This window comes from Caretta caretta, chromosome 9 (genome assembly GCF_965140235.1).
Source record: "Caretta caretta isolate rCarCar2 chromosome 9, rCarCar1.hap1, whole genome shotgun sequence".
Lineage (NCBI taxonomy): Eukaryota > Metazoa > Chordata > Testudines > Cheloniidae > Caretta > Caretta caretta.
This window is the reverse complement of record NC_134214.1, coordinates 84598421-84616818: the sequence shown is the minus strand read 5'-3', so window position 1 is coordinate 84616818 and position 18398 is coordinate 84598421. Positions and strand designations below refer to the sequence as shown.

Genomic DNA, 18398 nt, shown 5'->3' with positions numbered 1-18398 from the left:
ACTGGCAATGGTCATAGTTTAATAGAAACCTATTAAATGTCTGTAGAAATTACTCTATACACTTAGATTTACTAGAGAATGAGATCCTGTCTGGGGGTGGGGATGGGGGGGGGGGTTGTAATCATATAGAATTCTATCACAGCACTAGACTTCACTAATACATTCTAAAGGATGGTTTAAAAATTAAAAACCATAGCAAGGTTCCCATTTTCTAACAAATTGTATAGGGCTTCCCCACAAGGCAAAGCTTTCAGTTCTGCTCAGTTTTCTTAGAGGTAGAAATATAAACCAAGCTGGCTCTGTAACAGGCTTTCCACACACACAGAGCGCAGATCGTTGCTGGACTGATTAAGTTATTGTTTGTTAGGATTTGTCAGGCACCCTTTTCTGATACTCATGGCCTGGTCTGGTTTATTGTGTTAGAAGGTTTCAAGGTCATACTGAAAATCTGTTGGAACTAAATTAAACCCATGACTCATGACATTACATGCTTGGTCAAACATTCTTGTTCGTCTTGTTGTAGCCCCTTTAACTAATAAGAAGAGATCAGCAAACCCTTGACAAATGATCTGAGAGAAAGGGTGAGGTATGAAAAGACATCATGGAGGGAAACAAATTACAGCCTATTTCCCCTTAGTTTTGTATAAGGGTATTTGGGAGTCTAATACTGCTGAGAGGTCACAAGTCTCCCTGGACTTCAGTAAATCCCATAAAATTGAAAACCGAGTGCAACTTTTATTCCATCTATTGTAATACTAGACCAGATAAAACACTAGACATACAGTTTATGGAACAATCTTGCATTAGCAGGGAGATGGATTAGATACCTCATGGCTGTTTTCCAGCTCAGTAAGTAACTGGGGTTGTGTACTAATATGATTTTACAACTCTTAGCATAACCCCCCCATGCTCTGAAGCTAAACATTATGAAAAGATTTTAGTGTATGCAAACACAATCCCCCCCAGTTACACCTCAGTCTAGATTTTGGGTGTAAAATGTATTGACCTCACACACATATTGCTAAAGGAAGAAAACTTCACTGATTATGAGGAGATCTCAGTAATGAAGGTGGAAGCCACTGCTGCAGAATGACTGCCAGCACTTCTCTTGGAATGGGTGAGTTATAGGCAGAGGAAGAAATGTGCTTGCGGAGAAAAACAAATGCCAGGATTCTATCAGGAACATGATCCTAAAATTCATGGGTGGGCAGGGAATCCTACTAATTTAGGCCCTGATCCTGCAAAGACTTATCAACAGAACTACTCATATTGGATAAACTTAAGCATGTGCATAAATCATTGCAAGATTGGAGCCTAAAGTTCTGAGATAAAGGTGTGCAACACCTAAGGAGTTTGCGCCTTGGAACATTTTGCCTGGTCTGGTAGCGTGGCTCTGGTCTACAAGACAGGTTTAATGTAGTGGGTGAACAACTCCCCTGTATGCACTCAGGCCCTGGCTTCTGAGCCAACCACCTATGACCTCTGAACTCATGCTTGATCCAAAGTCTAGTTAACTAAAATCTTCCACTGACTTCAGTGAGTATTGGACAGAGCCTTCCCAGGGGATACCCTAGCCTCTGTTTGCCAGAAGCTGGGAATGAGCGACAGGGGATGGATCACTTGATGATTACCTGTTTTGTTCATTCCCTCTGGGGCACCTGGCACTGGCCACTGTCAGAAGACAGGATACTGGACTAGATGGACCCTTGGTCTGGCACAGTAGGGCCATTCTTATGTTCTTATACTTTTGGCAAGTGGGGAGCCAGTCAGATGTGTGGCCACTTGCAAATCCTTCTGCCTTCCCATTTCAGATGATGTGGCCTTAATCTGACAAGCTAAGCAGGAACAGACCTAGAGACCTCCAGGAAACGTAGCAGACACAGGCATAACAAGGTCCATTGGCTAGACATTGAAGCCAGATACATTCAAGTGAAATAAAGAATGAATTGCCTAACGAGAAATGGTGGATTCTCCATCACTTGAAGTCTTTAAATCAAGATTGGATTCCTTTCTGAAGAGATGCTCTAGTTAAACCAGAGATTGTTGGCTTTGATTTGATGCAGGAATAACAGACTGAAGTTTCATGGCGTGTGTTATGAAGGAGGTCAGGCTAGACGGTTATCATGATTCCTTTCTGTCCTTATATTCTGTGAAAAAAAATCCCGGTGCCATGGGAAGTGGTGTTGATGTCAGTTTTCCCTTTGAGTCCAAACTGAACCATTTCCCTGCATGGCGTCAGGAGGAGCTATGCTGCTAAGGTGCCATCTTTCACATGAGATATTAAAGGTTTCCTGATCAGTGGTGGTGATTAAAGATCCCCAGGCATTTCTCTGGAAGAGCAGGAGCAACTGACATGGTGTCCTGGCTGGATTTCAGTATAATACTGTTTAGCTCATCTTCCTGAATTCCCATATTGCTAGAGTTGGATAAGGAATTATTTTCCATGCCTGGTATCTACACTGTTCTGTTACCGAAACTGATCTATTCTGAACCTGTGTTCTGCCACAGAACTAGTTGCATTTTGATGGTGGATTAATTTACCTTTACATATAATATGTCTGTATGTGGGATTTTCAAAAGTGCCTGAAGGAGTTTGACATCCAGATCCCATTGACTTTCAGAGGGAGTTAGGTAACTTTTTGAAGAGGCCTATCCATAATTTGTAATTGAAAAAAAGGAACTCTAGAGAAATTAACTTATAGTAGAAATAAAAATGTATTGTTGAGCTTTCTTTTGACTGTGACTGCAATACCCTTTCCACGATCTGTCCTTATGGCAAAGTCCAATAGAATTTAATAGGCATGAAACTAATAGGATTTCTATAGGTATTACTCTATATGTCTATATAGTGTAATGTCTATATAGTGTAATAGCCAGTGAGATGCTTTCAATAGGTTTTTGGAACTGTCTTGTAGAATTCTTTAGCAGAGATGGAATTCTTTATTCGGTTCTAGTGACTGGTTCAAGAAAGTCTATGCCAAAGTTAGTATTTTCTGTTAAATTCCCATTGTGCCCTGTATTGTGCATTGCATCTGATATGGCCCTGTATTAAAGAGTCTGTGAACATTACATATCACATACCTTATGGACTGCAATACAGTACTCAGATTCAGTGCAAAGCAAAAAGACTTTCCTTTGCTCTGTGCCCATGAAGTTGGGTGCAATTGCAGTTCCTGTACTTCCCAATGCATAGGGATTTAGCACCCCTATGGCACAGAACACCCCAAAGGAGAGAAGGCGCTGGTCAGATATTTGCCACCTTACACACTGCCTGCAGAATTGACTGGCTGAATGCGACATGCTCTGGAGTTTGGGGAGGAAGGATTTGTGCTTGAAACAGAATATTTCCCCATGCTCCCCCAGGGATGGGTCTTAAAGTTACAAGGATGCTTTAAAGTTTTAAAAAGCTCAGAGATTTAGCCACATGACTCTCATTAAAGATAATGGGACCTTGTATAGCTAAAACCCTGTGAAACTGACAATTAGAGAGACCATTTCCTTGTGTTGTGGTTTCAGCTAAGATGCTTAGCAATACTCGGTTATGTCTAATGTCTCTGTTCTTGTGGTAATAAAAAGAGAACAAGAGAAGCATGCATACGCAAATATACTGATACACATTTTTGGAGTTTTCTTAATACCAAATATTAACTCAGTCACTTAAATTTAGAGGGATGGTTAGCCTGTGGTCAGGTCTAGGAATCTGCAAAATTATACAAGTGTGAAAGGAAGCTTTTGAATTAGTAAACTCCTATGGGTGTTTTTTTTTAAAGAAATATTTGTCATGCCTATAACTTGTACTAAGTGTTTTGAAAACTTATTACATACAAGAATATTCCCCAGATTTTATAATGCTATTTTTAGCCCTGAGTGAATTTTTATGGGTATGATCAACCCCTGACACTGGGATTCATAATGGAAACACAAGCGTGGTTGTCTGTCCAGCATTTTTTATGAGCACTATATGCTAAACAAAAAAAGGTCGAGGATGGAACATTATTTTGTGATTACAAAAGAGGACTAGAAGTCTGGATTCTCTGCTTTGCTGTTCACTCACTGTGTCTTTGGGCACATCAGTCAATACACCACTCTCTGCCTTAGTTACCTGTGTGAAATCCTGGCCAATGGACGTCAATGGTAAAACATCAAGAGAGCGAGGATTCCACCCCCTATCTTTATCATTGGTAATTAAAATATTTATCTAACAGGGCTATTGTGAGGCTTAGCAAATTAACAATTGCAAAATGCTTTGAGATTCTTGGATGAGAGACACAAAAAGTGCAAAGTAATTTTAATAAACACAACATAAAACTTGAAGTCTCAGGTGAGCAGCTCCCCTGCCTTGAAGAAAAGGCATCAGTGTCTGAGATGTGAGAATGGTTGGAAATATTTTAATATCTCTAAAATGCAAATAAAATATATTCCTAAATCAAAAATAAAATTGCGGATTGACCTTTACTTAGCGATCCATGAAACCCTCCAACAGTCATGGAAATGTAAAGCAAATTGTGACAAGAAAAAGAGTGTAGGAGAAATGTAAGGATGAGGTGAGCTGTAGCTCACGAAATCTTATGCTCAAATAAATTTGTTAGTCTCTAAGGTGCCACAAGTACTCCTTTTCTTTTTGCCCATACAGACTAACATGGCTGCTACTCTAAAACCTTTAAAAGTCACCACACTGCAAATGATGTTCTGCCAACCAGAGCTGAGACCAGTCTTGCATATGAGAGATATACAGGCCATTGGATGAGAAGAAGTGAGTGTGAGGAATGCCATCCTGGATATGCCTTGATTGCAAAGTGTTCATCTGTATCTGCCCTCCAATCTAATCTATTTACGACATTTATAAGGTGCCCATCACCGTAGTATCCTGGACATAATTATGGGCCTAATCCTACAACCCTTTCTCATGAAAATAATCCCATATGTTGTCAATGGGCCAATTTGTATGAGTCAGGATTTCTCATGTGAAATAAGAGCTGCATAGATGGTAGCCTTAGAGTCAAGTGAGCATCAGCATCATATCTAGCAGTCCATAGAAGTCAAAATGCTAATGAGAGCTTTTGCAGTGATATAACCAAGATGAGGAAGGAATTTTAGCTAGAATTTCCAAAAGTTCCTGAGAGCGTTAGGTGTCCTGTTTACATAGAAATTCTGTAATTATGAGGGTTGATCCTTGGACAATTTTAGAATGTCTTGCTTTTTCCCCTCTCAAGTTCATGCCCTTTTCTGAAAACCAAATGGTTGAATTTATACCTGGTCTAATTCTGGACAGGATGTATCTTACTCTCCATACTGCATCTTGTTCTCTGACAGAAATCTTTGATCTCCAATTTATCTTCTTTGGTTGTTCATCCACTGAACTTACTTTTGTAGATACATTTCCCAGTAATGTCAGGATGTTGACTTGTGTTTCTCTCTAATAATAATAATTAATCATGCATATTTTTCATTATTTGTTTAATTTTTGTTGAAAGTTATTGGAAGTTAGGTGCCTAAATCTTAGGCCACTTGAAAATGCTGGTCTGAATCTCCAGTGGATATCATGTGATGAATGTTTGAAGGAGTTAAAATGGACCTTTCCAAGTCACAGTATATGATTCCCATATATATATATATTTATAATCAACTGATTTCACATGGTATATGGCTCTTGTACACAGAAAATGTATACAAAACTATAATACTATATGTCTAACAGTGCCTGCATAATTGTATTATATTTTCAGAATGTACTGTTAAAAGTGGCATAAAACCTTCCTTGAAGGTCCATTTAAATTCTGGAATGAGCTTTTTTATACTGGTTCTTTTCCATGCTGCTGTCATCTGACCGAAAAAGGCAGAAAATGGCAAGCTCATGTGAACTCAATAAAAGTTCTTCCTTACAATCGAGATTATGGATTAGATACTGAGCTAGTGTAAATCAGTATTCACTTCAATGGAATTACAGCAATGTTCACCAGCTGAGGATCTGGCCACCTATCTGAATAGCAGTGTGGTGGGTCTCTGAGTGCCCCCTCGCATGGTGCAGGATGTTGCCTCTATCTTCTGTGGCCCAGCCCTCTGGCTAAGTCACCTAAGTTCACACCCTTTCTGGGGTATTGTAAACAAGTTCAAACAAAACTGAACACTTCTCCTCCCCTCTGAGGCTATTTTTCCTCTCTACTTACATACTGTATCTTATAGCTTCTCTAGCAGGAGCCTACATTTCCCCATATGTAATGCTCTATGGGTCTAGAACCCAGGCCTGTTGAACTACTAGGTAGTTAAAATCCCCAGACTGCCACCCAGCAGCAGCCATTACTAGCCTATGCTCCACTTCTCATGACCCACTGTGGACACAGACCATAGGAAGTTCCGCCTCAAGGGTTTGACAGGCAGCAGCCCCAGGTCTCCTGATTGGCTCCCTGCCCTATATAAACCCAAGGGACATTCTAGGAAGTGTCCAGGTAATAGTGTGGTTTCCTACAGTTGCTGTGACTGTTTGTGTTCTTGAACTTGTGGCTTGTTTTGGACTTTGCCTTGTGACTTGGACTCTGACCCTTGGTATTGACTCTGGCTTGAAACTGACTATGAACTCCTTGGCGACTCCTAGCCTCAGGTTTGCCCCTGCTTTGATCCTTGGCCCTGACTGCCCTCCTTAGGATCCTGACCCTGTAGTGAGCTGCTCCTGTAGTCTCTGTGTACTCTAATCCTGGGCTTCTCTCAGCCAGAGAGAGCTGTCTCCTTTGCTATTTCTCCCATCCAGGGAGTACCTTTAGTGTACTTATTATTTAACTTGTGCCCTCTGGCTGGGGGCCAATTAACTACTCTCCTCCCCAGGTGCAAACCATGACTAATAGGTTGCCTTGGCTAGCCTTTCAGCTTAAGAGTGCACAGAATTATGCTATGATATAGAAGTAGTTGCTGACTGGGGTCTCGTTGCAGCTGAGAGAGCCCCATCCAGTTCATCTTTCTCAAGCAAAACGGAGTTAGTAAGGAGGACTGAGTAGGGCCCTGAATCTCAATTTAAACATGCTTTTATAAAACTATGATTAATGCTGCTAACCGTGTCTCTCTGAGCGAAAGCTGACAACACCTTATGTAACTCTTGCACAGAGACTTGCTGGTGTGAGAGAGCTTTCGGTATCTGAGGCACCCCATTTGAGAACATCTACAGAGAGAGTTTAAAATAAAGGAGTTTTTCTTTCATCATAAAAAACATTATAAGATATGTGGAGAAAACAAACAGCAAAGGACATAGTCACTGGTGGACTGGCTTTTTCAGTATTAACGGAACCTAGCACAACAAGAGTTTCTTTTATTCTTTCTACCCCAGCTCCCTCCTTGCCAGCTCCTGTGTGAACGTGCAGCAGTTTCCAAACTCAAGGCTGTGAAATTATCAGGCCTGGACCAAAGCCAGTACAAACCAATTTATTGGGGTCCAGCAATTAACTAAAACCTAGAAACCTTGATTAATTGTGGCAGTGCTCAGCAGGGAATGTTGGGGGGGGGAAGGGGGAATCAGGACTACACTCCATGCAGTGTCTCTGTTCCACATTCCGATTTACACTATATGTGTTAAAAAGTTTCCTCTATGTAACCACCTAGTTAGTATGTCTTACATATCTTATGTATAATAGTCAGTCTCATCACAGCTCGTATCCAGATCATTTTGTTGTCATTGAATTAATATCTTTTGGTAACCCACACAATGGGCTATGTTCTTGACAAACTTTGTTTGCTAAACATTTCTCTGGGGAGTCTTCTTGGTGAACTAGCGCTGCACTGTTTCTATTCTATCCTGTAATGTTGTGTGAGGAAGATTAAAGGGTTGGTAGTTGGTCAGGTTTTGCTAGGTTAGATAAACAGGAAGCCACATGCACTAAAAACAAATTTATCAAAGCAAATGTGTTGGTTTCAATGAAGTCTCTGCAGAGACAGAAGGGTGCCCAAACAATTGGTCCATTTAGAAGTTGAGTTAGAAATCTCTGTACAGCATAAGAAGCAATTGTAAGGTGTAAATGAGGTGTTAATTGATTTGATTATGGTGGCATCAGCAAATATTGTCCATATCATTGTCATAATATCTTAATTGAGAAACAGAACTCTCGAAATGAGATTTGTAGTTACTTTTAGTAAATAAATTACTTTATACAGTGCAGACATCCAGGAAATAAATATTTAGATTCCTATTCAAGTGTATTATATATCAATTTATATATAATACAAAGCACTGAATCTAGCTATTCCCTGATGTGCCTTTTAAATTAAGACTCTAATGGCTAATGGAGAAACAAATTGTCCAAGGATATAAAAAATTGTCAAAGTAGTCCTTAAAAAAAAATAAAAACCCTGCATACAGCATGTTTGAGCTTTTCAGCAGTATTTCGCATCCTATTCCATATCCAACTGCTGCATTTTCACATTCTCATGTTTAAATAATGCATTACAGACAGTACTAAATCACATTAGGCAATGGTGATAACAGAGCATCCAGGCAAGTCATATGACTGGGTCTGTAGGGTGATCTGGGATGTCCACTGAGGCTGGGAGGGGTTGTCTCCTCCAGTTTCAGTGTATCTATTAGGGATTTAATGTTGTTTTTTTTTAAATATACTTGCAGTGGAAATGGGTTTGTTGGAGGTCATCGAACTGAATCTACAGTCCTTCACAAAGGCTGCCAGAAATGGCTGAGTTGCTGATGTTTAGCTGTGAATACCCAGCAGGCGTTCTCCGCAGGGCTGAATACAGTCAATTGTGGTATTTTTCTAAATATTAGTGACTCAGCTGTCTCTGCTTGTGAAGAGTTGCCAGGGTCACAGATGCAAGCAGACATCTCCTGCTCCCCCAATTCCTGGGGATGTGTGAAGGGAGGGGGTTTTAAATATCACCCTGAAATAAAGAGGAGAGGTGCTGGACCATATTCATTTGAGCTGTTTCTAATCTCCAAAATGGCTGCGTGATATAATCCTACAGCTTTGTGATTCCATGCGCCTGATCTCAGTGGGCTAGACTGTGCCACCCTTACTCACACTGGGGAGTACTTGCGCTTACAAGTAGCCCCACTGAAGTCTGTGGTGTGAGTAAGGGTTGCACAATGCAGCCCAGTAGGAGCTAGCTAACCATTCTCTCGCTGGGTAGCTCCGAAATAACCTCGTGAAAAATTGTTTGTTTAATATCCTGTCGGGTTTTCATTTTGACCTTTGTTGGTCAGCTTGCTGTTTATGAAAGTGAGGAATAAAGAGCCGTGGTTAACGCAGATATGGCATAAGCAGATTCTGGACAAGATTCACTACATAGCTCTGTTAGTACACATCAGCCCCCTACTATTCCAGTCCTGAGCCCCACGTGCAGCTTTGCCAAAGCATCTCAGTCATCTTAAACTGCAGCATCCCTTAAATTGCAATCCCCCGTGGTCTTCTGCTAACATACCTCAGTCTTGATCTGCAGCAGACAGCCTGAAGCTGGAAGTAGGGAATCCTTATGGACCATCTCAGAGCTGGTAAATGGTTTGGGGTAGTGCTCAGAGGTGGGACGATTTCCTATTTTATCTTTGCTCAATTTTTGCTGGCTTTAGGATAACTCTGTGAAGGTGGCCAAGCCCCAATGATTCTGATTCCATTACAAATATCCTAATCCAGCACCTTTGGGTATAATGCTAATAGGTATATTTCCCCTTTAAAGGACAGCACACTGACTGCAGTGAACATGTGTTTAGCAAGCTTCCAGCAGTCTGGGAAGGCTTCTCCTGCAAGGTATGGTGCTCTTTTTCCTGTGGGTCCTTCTCCTCTGTGGTGGGAAACCCCTCACTAGGTCTCTGGTGAGCCCTCCTATTCTCTCTCCAGCTTCCTGAAGCATATACCCTGCTTCATACATGGTTTGCTGGTCCCAGTGTTTTCCAGGGAACTAACCCCAAAAGCAGGAATCAGGACTCTTGGGTTTTTTCCTCTATCATCTATTGCTCATGGTATGCTTGGGCAAGTCCCTGAACCTTTCTGTGCTTCAGTGTTCCCCATTTATAAAATGGGGATAATGCCCACCCTACAGGGATGGTTGGATTTAATTAGTTAATGTTTGGATGTGCTAAATATTGGATATTAGTTTTAATAAGAGGCCATAGTCTGGTAGGGTGACAATGAATCCAGTTCAAGAGACCCATGCAAAGCCCTCCAGGCCATTTTAAGCTCAATGAAGATTAGATACCGGGGAGGTGAACACCTTAGAACTGCTATAGCTGAATTAAGGCCTGCACGGAGGTCATAAGTGTTGCTTACTCATTGTTGGCATTGGGGTGGGCTTTGACCCCAGGGAATGTGTACTGTTAGAATGACTCCTTTGTGAGTCTCTCTTGCAAGGTTTTGGTGACCTGGTAATTTTCCAGGCTGATGTCTCCTGGCTGGGGGATGACATGGTTCTCTGGGGGAAGCTGTGATTTGATAGGCTGAGGGGGCTGTTGGTTGCCTGAGTGGGTTTAGTTTATTTTTTCCATCTTATTTTTAACACTTTATTACCTGCTTTTCCTTTTATCAGTGAATAATAGTTTTCCCATGACAAATGTAAAAATATTGGACCTGATTCTCCTCTCCCTTACACCATGTAAATGAGGCAGAATTCAGTTTCAGTCAGTGGTGTAAAACTGGTGTGGGAAATCAGAATCTGATCCCCAGCTTTGGATGCTGTTTCCAGTAAAAGAGAGTAAGGACTGTAGAACTGTGTCCATACATATAAATGTCACAATTTAAACACATCCTTTGTAGGGATGAAGATATTTCTAGTGCATCAAATTCACCTTGTTTTTTCCATTGCCACCAAAAGCTTTTATAATTTCTGAACAGTATTCTTGGCTGTCTATTCATGCACGTTCCCACCATTTGTAATACTTCACAACTCTTAACAGCTAATCCACGATGGTTGATTGGTTAGGACACTTACTTTATTTGAGAGGAGAGGTGAGAACTCACTGATGAGCTCTAGCCCCTTTTCATTCACAAATATAAATCTCCTGTTGTAGACCAAGTATCCCAGGGACCTGATTCACCACTGATGTGAACAGGTGCAAGTCTACGGATACCAGGGGACTTACAGGATATGTCTACACTTCAATAAAAAACCTGTGGCACAGAGTCTCCAAGTCTGGGTCAACTGACTCGGGTTCATGACCTCAGACTGCGAGACTAAAAATTGCAGACATAGGGGATTGGGCTGGAGCCTGGGCTCTGAGATCCATTCCCCTCACACTGGGTTTCAGAGCCCAAGCTCTAAGGTCTATGCTGAAGTGTTTAGCCCTGCAGCCTGAGCCCGAGTCAGCCGTGGCAGTGCTGTGGGTCTTTTATTGCCGTGTCAACATACCCACAGTCACTGATGCCATCCTTTTGCTGCAATTTTTTTGACCAGCTGGTCACACTAGTAGGAGATCTATGACCCTATAACTTAAGTACAGGGAAATTCTTATGTTGCGGCATATGAATCCATTTGCAGCAATAAGACCTAGCTCTTGTATCACTTTTATATCAGTAAATCTCAAAGTGCTTTACAAATGAGGTAAGTTTCATTGTCTCCATTGTATAGAGGGAGAAACTGAGGCACAGAGAGGACAAGTGATTTGCCCAGAGTCACCCAGCAGACCAGGGCAGAATTGAGAATAGAAACCTGTCTTTCGAGGTCTGGTCCAGTGCTCTGTCCATTGGACAACACTATCGCTAGTTAAGCTTATTCCATAGTTAAGCCCATATTCTGTTCTTAGAGGTATCTGTTTTTTTCCAGTTGATTTCACTATGTCACATGCTTCTGAATCTCTTCCACCTGCAATTCTGGGGAGGGACACCCACAGGTGAAGCTACAATTTTGTCTGACATCATCAAGTCCTGCAGAGATCTTGCCATTGCCCTCCTTAAAGAGGAAATAAGAATCAGATATTTCAAGTATAAAAAAACAAGCAGGAAAAGTATTTAAAAAGTGATCTGATATAGGAACCAAAATCACTCCTCAGTTGTTGTTTTTTTTCTTTTGCCATTCACCTTCAACATTTACACTAGGGTAACCTTATTCCCAAGAAAGGATTAGCCCAGATAAACTCTGTAATGCAACAAATTGGAGTAATCTTTAATATTAAAAGTGGAGTGATTTTTTTCTTTAATATGGAGGATTGTCCTAATAAAAACACAAGTCAGAGGCCACTGTTACAAGATCAAGTCTCCTTTTATCTTACAGGGAAATTATGGCAGCAGGATTTTCATTCAGCAACTTTAAAGCTGCACTCCATCCTTTCATGCTAAAATCACAGCTCCTCCTAGGATTATTTGAGAAGATAGTTTCCCTAGGTTTCTTATTTTCCTCAGTCTTGAACTTGGACTCCTGATCCTAACCCAGCTCTGGTTATGACTGAGTGCTGGCCATCAATTGAATAACCGTGTTTTTACAATCAGATTGGATCCTTCTCTTGTAACTTCAGACTAATTTTGTGATATTGATATTGTAGCTCTTAATTAAAATGTCAAGCATTTTATGTCTCGGGTAATGAACATACAGGGACTGCAAGGTTTTGTTCTTATATGGCTAGCCATCCAAAACATTCAGTATGTGTGATTAAAGTCAGTTAGTTGCACTAGATTGAAAGATGGCCCTCTCTTTGTGTTCTTTCCCATTTAACACACGCTAACACAATTCTGCACCTGTCTTGCTCCATGTAACCACAATGACTAATCCATGAATGGCAGGTCATTCAGGATCCCCCATTAGTTGAGTCCTGAGCCACTCATTAGTTGAAGCCTCCAAACGGGCTGAAATATGTGTGGCTCTGCAGTTAATTACAGGGCAGAGTTAGATGTCAGGGTGATAAAAATATCTGTCCAGACTGCACTGCAGCCTCTTCTGCCACTACGTTTGGGGGTGAATTACAAGTCCTTGTTTTGCAAGTATAGACCCAGATAGAAATACTCTAATCACTGTTCACCAGAGCACATTTATGGCATCCTTCTGTGCTGATGGCTCAACATGATTTCTTTTTAGTTTGCAAATCGTGTGTGTGCTGGGGTTGTGTGAGGGGTGGGATGTTGATGTTATTGCACAGGCTCTTGCATTTATTTAGCAAGTTACCAATTGATGTTGCATTTTGGTTTGAGTAGAACTGGTTCCAGTTTTTCATGAAAAATTGCATTTGGCAACAACTTTTCACAATTTTGAGTGGGGAGGGAATCTCTCCTTTTTTGTTTGTGAAAAATGCTGTGCCTTTAAAATGTATATGTATATGCAACTTTATTGAACTCGTTATTAGGTATTTGAGAAATAAAAATGTAAATAACCATTTGACCTTGCTTTTTGACTTTTTGACCTTGCTTTTAAAAATCATGTCAAATTTTGAAAAAACTAAAAGTAGGGTCATTTCAAACGCTTCAAAACAAACCATTTTGAAATTTCAAAAATGTTCACATGTTTGGACTAACTTCAGATTTTATTTAAATTACATTAAGGCACCCAATGACCTTTAAGGAAAGGCCCCTAAAAATCCTCCACTCTGCCTAAAGTCCCTTTGCACCATTAGAGCAGCGTAAAGGAATTAAAGGGGCTGGTAGGGACTCCTGCACCCTCCCACCCAATGCAGAGGAATTCTAGGTTAGTGTAAAGACAGCTCCTTCTCATCTCTCTATGGCAACTCTGGGGCCCTCAGGCAACAGCTGACCCTGGGATCACCCATAAAAGGGGATTCCCTACACAAGCGAGGCCAGACGGTATTAATTTTCCTGGGAAAGTCTGAAGTGGAGGAGATGATGAACTTGCAACATGGAGACTCATTCCAGTCTCCCCTTCTCCCATGTACACTTCCAAAACCTTAGTCCTTCAGGGGGTGTGGAGGAAGAAGTCAACAGTGCTGTGGAGATGGCAGAACCTCACCCCTTCTGTACAGGAGGGATAGGTGCCATGTAGAGGGTCCCTTATGTGCACAGATGCTTAGGGGATGATCTGTCACATTGTTCTTTACACTTGGCAATCATCTTACTAACGAGTTATGTGGGTCACTGGCATTTTGGGAGCACTATCTTAAGACAAAGGTATGGTCTAGTGATTGGAGCACTGGGCCAGAAGCCAGGAACTCCCGAGTTCTAATTCCAGCTGTGACACTGTGGCCCAGGACAAGTCACTTGAACTCTCCCAGCTTCCCCATCTGTCAAATGAACATAGTAAAGTATCTACCTCTTGGGGATGTTATAAGGATTAATTAGTAAATGTTTGTAAAGTGCTCATTATTGTTGTTAAACCGGTAGCTTCACCCTCTCAATCCCACAAAGAACTTGATTCACTTTTCTATATTATTCTCAAGGTTTGAATTAAAAAAATCGGTCTCTGAAGATGTGGTTCATCAGCATTGAAATAACCACTCTGAGGTCTTGTTCCTGCATGTGACTAAAACAGGGATTCTCTATGCTCGGAGCTCTATATTCTCTAATAGTCTGCTGTAGAGAAAGACACCTGCTCTGTGTCTCACTGCAAAAGCTCCTAGTATACTTCATTATTGTCATAGCACGTTACTCCAGTTCTATCCATTTTCTCTACGGAGGGCCTAATATCTCTGGATATTTGGGACATGAAGTAGCCAGAGGATGAGATAACATCTCGCTAATTATGGTCTTGAAATATCATACAGATCTTGGGCCTGAATCTGAGCTAACATTGGTCTTATGTCAGTAACTCAGCTACCTTCCATACAGTCTTACTTCTCATTTGCACCAGTCTGAGAATGAGCAAAACCAGACCCTCCTAATGTAAGTTCTTGGCCTTTTGTAAATTAGCCACAGGCTTAGAGGGCACTAATCCCGCTGTGGTTGCTGGTGGGACTCTTAGATCTTTCTCAGAACCTCAGTGACGACAGAAGTTGGTTTGAAGGTGCATCAGTTTCTTGTATTAATTTGCTTGGCTGAGAGACAGCAATGAAAGAACAGCAGAGTCCCTCATGGAGGGTTATTTACCAGAATATAATATGACTGAGGGAAATGATCCTTCGAAAACTCCGTCCTGTAAATTAACCACTGTTTGGCACCAATCCTACTCCAAATGAAGTCAATTGTAAAAGTCCCTTTGATTTAAACGGGAGCAGGATCAGTCCATCCAGAAGCTGTTGGGGCTTAATTTTTTTTGAATTGGTATCTAAATGAAGCAGAAAAGTTGACAAGGAGTTATTGCTCTTTAAATGGGTGAGGGAGATGATAGCTGTTTAATGGGGTTTCATAGCTATGATATATTTTGAAAAAGAAAATTCATAGCTTAAGGTGTTGTTTTGCCTTTGTGATTAAAGTTGGAGCATAAACATGTTACTTTCGAAATATGTCCTGCTAAGCTTATAATAAATAAATATAATAAAATAAATATAATAAAAATGTAAAAAGAATTACCTTGATGAAGATGCCTCATTTAATTTTAGTGGCATTCCGTCAGTGGTAGCAAAAGTCCAGTAAATGGCTTTGTAATTCACCATACCACGAAGTAACTTATTAAACAAACAAAATATGAAAAGCAAAGCCCCACAAGAATAGAAGGAGGCATTAACCATGAATATTTAAAACTGGACTCCTGTTCTGAGAGTTGCTGTTCCTACTCATGCAAACACTGACATCTAGTGGTGGAAAACGTGTATTGCCAGGAAGCAATTAAACAACAACTTGCTTGGGTTAGTGCACACATTGGGGGCGAAGGTCTTTGTTTCCAACTAACGATTTCCATCAGAACGGAGTAAACCGAGTTATCTTGTTGTTGTACTGTATGGCGTACATTTACAAAAACACAACCAGCAGTGAGCATTGGTGAACTGGCATGTCATCAGGCTTCCAGGATGCGTCAAAACATACAGGGCCTGGTTCTGACCTGTGGCACTGGTGTAAAACCAGAGTGACTCCATTGACAGTGTGTTTACTTACAATGTGGGGACCAGATTCCAGTCTCAATTACATCAGTATAAGATTGGAGTGTTACCCTGGTATCTGAGACTGGAATCTGGCCTCTATATTGTAAGCTAACACTTTCAGTCCCCAGAGCAACAGAAGACATGCTTAGACTTATCTGTATGCAATAAAATTAGAAGAGGTTAAGAGAAAACAACGTTTACATGGGGCAAGGAACCCCCCAACACCCTCCAGAAAAGATGCTTCCAGATATCAGATACATTGCGTGGGGCAGTGTGACAGAGAAGCCTGCACTCCCGCTTTCTGTGCTGTGCATGGTCTATGGATAGTCTGAGCATTTCAGTCTCCAGGGCTGATGCTCTGGCCCATTTTGCCTGCAATAAATTCACTAACATTTAAAACGACAGGAATAACTTTCTTTCCCCCTCAGCAGGTCTAATTGTCTCCTGTCGAGCTCTTGGTAGCCTATAAATGTATTTAGGGACCCTTTGATCTTTTGAGAGGGGAAATAATTATTCTTTCACAATAGGATTTCTTTGGCTCACACCAGACTCCTGGCTAGTTACTTCAATAACCTCATGCAAACAGTATTACAGGATGATTCAGTGGGAGATTTGCCTGAATAAGGACCCCGCGATGGACACTTCCTTTTCCCACTTGCTCATGGGCAGTTCCCAGAAGTCTTGATTTTCCTGAACACGCTCGGAGCAGCATGATTCTGTGAATAAATCATTTGACTGGGACTCATGAGACCTAGCCTCTGTCCCTTGCTTTGCCATTCACCTGATGTGTGACTTTGGGCAAATCACTTAATCTTTGTGCTGGTCCCCTCCACCTTTTGTCTATTTAAATTGTAAGCTCTTTGGGGACTCTCTCTTGATGTGTGTATATACAGTGCTTAGTACAATGGTGCTGCAATCTTGGTTGGGGCCTCTAAGAATTACTGTAATACAAATAATGAGTAAAGATAAGCACATGTAAATGTTTTGCAGGCTTAGTGCCTGAAAAAGTAACCATGGCATTTCCCATTACATCTTTTGCAGCTGGTGTCCAGTGGTGGGCAAAAAAAATCTCTTCCCTCTTCCTTTAGGTTGTGAAAAGTCTGCAATCTTACCATTGCTTTCTACCTCATTTCACTCACTTGCCATCATTCCCTTATACAAGTGACACATGCTAAAGGGTGCTTTCAGATTGTCAAGGTTCCTCCCCCACTCTGAACTCTAGGGTACAGATGTGGGGACCTGCATGAAAAAACCCCCTAAGCTTATCTTTACCAGCTTAGGTCAAAACTTCCCCAAGGTACAAAATATTACACCCGTTATCCTTGGAATGGCCGCTACCACCACCAAACTAATACTGGTTACTGGGGAAGAGCTGTTTGGACGCGTCTTTCCCCCCAAAATACTTCCCAAAACCTTGCACCCCACTTCCTGGACAAGGTTTGGTAAAAAGCCTCACCAATTTGCCTAGGTGACTACAGACCCAGACCCTTGGATCTTAAGAACAATGAACAATCCTCCCAACACTTGCACCCCCCCTTTCCTGGGAAATGTTGGATAAAAAGCCTCACCAATTTGCATAGGTGACCACAGACCCAAACCCTTGGATCTGAGAACAATGAAAAAGCATTCAGTTTTTACAAGAAGACTTTTAATAAAAAATAGAAGTAAATAGAAATAAAGAAATCTCCCCTGTAAAATCAGGATGGTAGATATCTTACAGGGTAATTAGATTCAAAAACATAGAGAACCCCTCTAGGCAAAACCTTAAGTTACAAAAAAGATACACAGACAGAAATAGTTATTCTATTCAGCACAATGCTTTTCTCAGCCATTTAAAGAAACCATAATCTAACACATACCTAGCTAGATTACTTACTAAATGTTCTAAGACTCCATTCCTGTTCTGTCCCTGGCAAGAGCAGCACACAGACAGACACAAACCCTTTGTTTGTCTCCCTCCTCCCAGCTTTTGAAAGTATCTTGTCTCCTCATTGGTCATTTTGGTCAGGTGCCAGCGAGGTTACCTTTAGCTTCTTAACTCTTTACAGGTGAGAGGAGCTTTCCCCTGGCCAGGAGGGATTTCAAAGGGGTTTACCCTTCCCTTTATATTTATGACACGCCCCCCAAATCTCAGCTAGGGTGAAACACTGGCTGGGATTTCTTCCTGGAGCTCTAGGAAAACAGAGTTAATAAGACACATGCATCTCTAAATATACTACCAAGTACATAAAGACTAACAATATTTTCCACATCTCAAGGACGATTTTAACCAGTTGATTCTGGGAAACTTTCACGGGAGAGTGCATCAGCCACTTTGTTAGAAGCTCCTGAGATGTGTTGGACGTTGAAATCAAAATCTTGGAGAGCTAAACTCCACCGAAGAAGTTTTTTGTTAGTTTCCTTGACGGTGTGAAGCCACTTCAGTGCAACATGGTCGGTTTGCAGGTGGAAACGCCGTCCCCAAACATATGGGCGTAGCTTTTCCAGAGCGTAGCCAATGGCGTAACATTCTTTTTCAGTGACT

At 41.3% G+C, this 18398-nt stretch overlaps 1 protein-coding gene across 2 annotated transcripts in view; it reads right to left on the bottom strand.

Moving 5' to 3' along the window:
- Positions 1-18398, bottom strand: part of CHRDL1 (chordin like 1) — a 166956-nt gene that overhangs the window by 52904 nt on the left and 95654 nt on the right. The gene's annotated exons all lie outside the window — the stretch shown is intronic.